The following is a 5,344-nucleotide window of genomic DNA, read 5'->3' on the forward strand; positions in this document are numbered from 1 at the left end:
CTGAATGATTCCACCTGTTCATTACTTCTACGTTTTTAAGTCTCAGGATGTTGGATGTGACTTTATTATTATTATTGTCATAAAACTGGAGGTAGTTTCCAGTCTTACATGGAGCTACCTTCTTGTTCTGTAAAAAAAAGAAAAAAGAAAAAAAATATATATGTAAAAAAACAAAAAAATCAACTGTACAGTAATCTGAAAGCCATGGTGCATGATAAAAAAGAACTATGTAAAGATGTGAGTGTCCACACTCTCAACACAGTCACAAAGTATAATGTAAAAGTCAGTGAATGCAGAAAACATACGAGCTTATTAAAGACTTCAAGCTGCCTGTGACTGTGCTCTGTAGATACACTTGCCTTAGACGATGCTCAGCTTGTCCTGTACACCGACTGCATGCTAACGTTACTGCTGTGTTTAATGTTGTGTTCCTGTGGGAACCGCTGAGTGGAAGAGGACGCAACGCAATCCGAACGGGACCTTAGAGACCGACAGCAGCTTCGACAAATCAAAAGAAAAGTGTAGCAATGCCTCATAAACACAGTTTTTCTTTATTTTTTTAAGCTTTAAATATTTTGTCTGATATAAATATTACACCACACACAACCACACTCAACACTTACGGCAAAAACTTGAAGTTGTGTACATGTTCAGTGCTTTTTTTCCCCCCCCCCTCATGCACTTAATAAAAGATCCTAGCAATTTCCAACCTTGACAGCTATGACTGGTTTCCTCTGGTCAAGTTATGTATTCAGACAGTAAAGGAGTCTGCTGCAGCTGTTGGGTAAATTCCAACGCGAGGCCTCTCTAAAGGAGATTAAAGCTGTCTACGTCCTGTTTTCAGTGTCCTTTTCAGCCTCTGGGGTAATATAAGAATGCAAATGATGTATTCTTATTCAAAACTACTCATTTCTAATTAAATTATTAGGATAAACGTCAGTATGTTCTTTTATTCAGCTTGTACTTTATCTGACTCTTGTGTAAGAGGCGTAAAGGACTCCTGCAGGGGGGGTAATGCGATTACCCAGAAATCTTTCCCGAGTTTGTTTTTTTTGGTCTGTGGATGAACTACCCCATTGAAAGGCTTGAACACTTCTTCCTTTTTTTTCTGAAGTGAAAAAAAAGCCAAGTCATACTTTTTCTGTCCATTCCATTTGATTATGACTAAAAAAATACTCACTCCTTTTAAATATAGATTTGGAACCAGGCCTGTCACGATAACAAATTTTGCTGGATGATTAATTGTCTAAAGTATTGCGATAAACAATAATATTGTTTCAAGACCTTTTGACACTGATTTAATGGAAATGACTAATAATGCATGCAATTTCCCGATAGAAATTGCATGCAATTTCTATCAGGAAATTGAACATAAGTTCTTACTTTCAAAGAACTTGTGTTCTTTGAAAATAAGTGTTCTTATTTTCAAAGAACACTTAACACTGGAAAATAAACTAAAACAACCAAAAACAAAAATAAAATGGATTCTCAGTCTCCATTAACAAAAAACGTGCTTGAATAAAAACTAGACAACATAAAGCCAAAGTGGAAATAAATACTGCATTCAACCAAAAGAGTGCAGATTATGAAGTCTATACTATATTGGCCTTCAGTAATCACTAGATTTAAATGGAGAAAACGGGCACATCCCACTATCTAATGCAATAGTTCATACTACACAATTTTTTGCTCCTATTTTCCCCTTATGACAATCTTAGATCGTTGGCCGATCTAACCGATCATCCTGCAGTGTGTGGTGGGTTACGGTAGATCGTCGTGGCCTCTCCGATCTAAATCAGGGGTTTTCCCCTCCTGGGAGCTTAACGCAGTCCGTTGAATGTGACAGGTAGCCAATCAGAAAGCGCGGATTCTTCTCCGTGCTTTCTGAGGGGAAATTACGGAGGGGAATCCCAAACAGCTGACATGGCGCCACCCGAAGTCCAGCGGACATTGGAGACGATATGTGGTATCAATATTTATTCAACATTTCGTGCAAAGAATATAGAAATGACAAGGGGAGGAGTTGATAAACCCGGTAAGTTTTCAGCTGTTCTTCGTTAACGTGACATAAATAGGTTAAAATGATTTTCATTCAGTCAGGACTTTACGCTGACTCTAGCCACATGCATCACAGGTAGATTCTAATAAAGCATTGATTAATGCCTGATTTTAAAATGAATTAACTGGACTTGTAGCCATTATTTTGTGCCCATGTGGCTGGACACCACACAGCACGATTGAACCCGATCGAACCGTTATACCTAGGGTTTGTGTAGGCTAGTGTGTGTCTCAGGTTTGGGAAATGGGCCGACAACTCGTGTAATGTGCGCTGGACATTGCACCAAGGAAATAGGGAGGGTCAGTGAAGAGCACCGGAGTTAAGCCTTTTTTCATTCAGTGTCAACAGAAAGAAAAAAGGCTGGAAGAGACGATAAAGACGATCATTAAAATGAGGTCGATAGGTTTAATTTATCGTCCGATTAATTGATTTATCGTTTATCGCGACAGGCATAGAAACCAGATATTTAACTACTCTTGATAAAAGTATATCTTTTTGAAATCACTTCCTGAAATAAATCAGGCCAAACTTTTCCTCCTTTAGGCCAGTTAAGATGATCAAAATTCTTATTTGATTAACACCAAAATGTAATTTATGTTTTTTTTTTTGTTTTATTATGTAGCTTATTGAAATCAGTACTTAGCTTAGCATTTGTGGAGTTTGTAGAAACCAAGACTCAGTCTCCCAATTAAGCTTTCTCTTAATTGGGAGAAAGCATAATCCACATAATGTGGATTATGTTGTTAAATACATAATCCACATCTTATATTTATACATTTCTTTCAATTTCCAGGGAAACTACTAAAAGCAGTATTTATTTCTACATTACATGTAATGTAGAAAGTATTTCTACATTTTACATTACATGTAGAAATAAATAAAAGAAATACTGTTGTGTGATTGGTCATATAGCCTTGTTTTTCAAGCTTACTGGAGAGAACAAACTCACTCATGTTAGAGAGGGAATACATGTCTAAGCTGAGCTTGCTAGAAAAATTACATGTGCCCAGAATCAGAAGAATTTTATTGTCATTGTCGGAAAGACAACAAAATTGCAGTTGCAGTACAACCATCCATTACACAACACCACGAGGGAGGATGTGGGAATATCCAAATGTCTAATCAAGTGATGCCTATTTATTTTTTTAATATTTAGGACACTTTCCTCCTACTCATCCAAAGAAAACGTATGGAAACGTACTCCTGTTTTACAGCACCCATTAAAATGGGTGGTTTGATTAAAAGGTATTATCAGGATTACCAGGAAGTTGCCATATGGTCCATGAATCTGACATGATGAAAGCAAGAAATGCTCTCATGGATAAACGTTGCCGGTGGGTCATGTCTTGGTGAGCTTGGCAGAAAATGCATTCGTGTCAAAAATCTTTTAACACCAAAGAGCAGCTTGTTGAGGTTAACATTATAACCTTTCAAGGTTCATTCTTATATCAAGAACAGAGCCAGGCCATAAAATGGAGGTTGAACAAAATCTGACCCAGACTGTTCAACTAGAGCTGTTCACTACAAACACTACTTCTTTTTTTTTTTTTTTGTCAAACTAGTTCAGTTTGGTTGTCTAGGTCCTCACTGCTGATTGCTACTCTATAAAATCTATAATTGGTAAGTAATTAAATTTAAAAAAAGGAATGTTGATTTAAATAATAAAAAACATTAGATATATCAATAGTATTTTTGTTAAAGATTTTTGCAACAAAAGTGCTAGTCTACTGAAAAGTCAATGTCTTACTAAGCATCAGAACTGAGTAGTTGGTTGGGTCCTTGTAGGTACTATTAGTGGTGTCTTAATAAGCACTATTTAACATGCTTGCAATAATCAAAATAAAACACTAAAATAATTGGCACATAGTTCAGTTTGATTCAGAAAGTCTATTGTGCAACATTTCTTACGGTGAGAAAACGTTTTTAAAGTCCAAATCTACCCTGCACAAAACTAGTAAACTGAAGTCATTCTGCTAATGTCCTTGCTATAGTCTGAGTCGGGGGTCTCACCACGTCTGCACGCCCTTTTCCTTGCTGCCCACTCTAAACACACCTCCTCCCAGACCTCCTCCTCCTCCTCTTGTGAGGCTACTTCGCCAGATGGTGTAGTCCTTTTCTTTTGTTTACCCATCGCCTCAGAGTTTACCTAACAAACCTTAGCGACAGAACTATGGGATGTCTCTGAGCAGCATGACCGCTGGACACAGACACGTAAGTCTTGTTTTAAATCTACGCATGAGTGAACCCGCTGGTGCAAACATATTTGTCAGAACATTAAGGGAGGAAGAACAAAAAAAAAAAAAACTGCATCCACCTCTTTAACTTGGCCATCCCAACTCAGACGTTTTTTTTTTTTAACCCCAGCTGTTTTCGTTATCGTAAAGTAAATTTACCCCAACTCTGCTTTCTAAATAAAGACGTGATACAATGACACAAAAACGCAGCTCCAGGAGGGTGAGGCTAGCAGGGTTTTGACACCTGTGGAATCCGTTACCGTTAGAAGTTTTACTTGTGATTTCTCAGGCTAACTTCTTAGACAGTTTATCAGCGCAGCCCGTTGAAAGACAGCCAGGACAGCCAATGACGGAGCGGGATGGATCTGTGTACATATCCGTTGCCACGGTAACAAACCGACATTCCAAAGATGTGGAACAAAAAGAGGAGGGATCTCAAGCTCGAGCACGGGTGGGTGTACGCCACGGTTTAACTGCAGCTTAACGGAAAGGAGGAGACCTTTTGAAACTTATGCGAAAGAATTTAAAACATACAGATATGAGAGTGAAGTCACGATAACAATTTATCTCGTCTGTAGCCATTTACAACTATGGTTTACTCCACTTGAGTGCTTAGCTAATGAAGTCAACGGTAATCTCTATAAAACTATAATTGACGTACTCGAGCTGTCTAACATAAACTAAACAACTAGAATTCAAAAAGTAAACCGAAAGTTAAAAATGTGGCCTGAAGTCGTTACAGAGCTCGCAGGTTTACCTGGAGCAACGCACAGGTGCGTCAGTCTCCTCCTATCACCTCTGTCTTCAAATATGGATTAACAGTTATTATACTGATCCTCTGTAGATGAATGGAATAATTACAGTTCGTCTAAAAGAACCTGAATATATGAATACTTGGCCTAAAATTAGTTAATTTATTTAATTATGCCTTACATCTGATGAGAACAGTTTCTCAGTGTATGTATGTATGTATGTATGTATGTATGTATGTATGTATGTATGTATGTATGTATGTATGTATGTATGTATGTGTGTGTGTGTGTGTGTGTGT

At 37.7% G+C, this 5,344-nt stretch overlaps 1 protein-coding gene across 5 annotated transcripts in view; it reads left to right on the plus strand.

The window, feature by feature from the left end:
• The first annotated feature begins 4,105 nt into the window (after positions 1-4,105).
• Positions 4,106-5,344, plus strand: part of rgs12b (regulator of G protein signaling 12b) — a 52,137-nt gene continuing 50,898 nt past the window's right edge. For 2 of the 5 annotated variants that reach the window (XM_008408398.2, XM_008408424.2), the window contains exon 1: positions 4,108-4,270. The gene's annotated coding sequence lies outside the window, so the exon portion shown is untranslated. Of the gene's footprint in view, positions 4,271-4,639; positions 4,745-4,770; positions 5,067-5,344 lie in introns of those variants that run through there. The other 3 variants (XM_008408432.2, XM_008408406.2, XM_008408415.2) reach the window with 3 other exon arrangements.

Source organism: Poecilia reticulata, linkage group LG1 (assembly GCF_000633615.1).
Source record: "Poecilia reticulata strain Guanapo linkage group LG1, Guppy_female_1.0+MT, whole genome shotgun sequence".
NCBI classification, from domain to species: domain Eukaryota; kingdom Metazoa; phylum Chordata; class Actinopteri; order Cyprinodontiformes; family Poeciliidae; genus Poecilia; species Poecilia reticulata.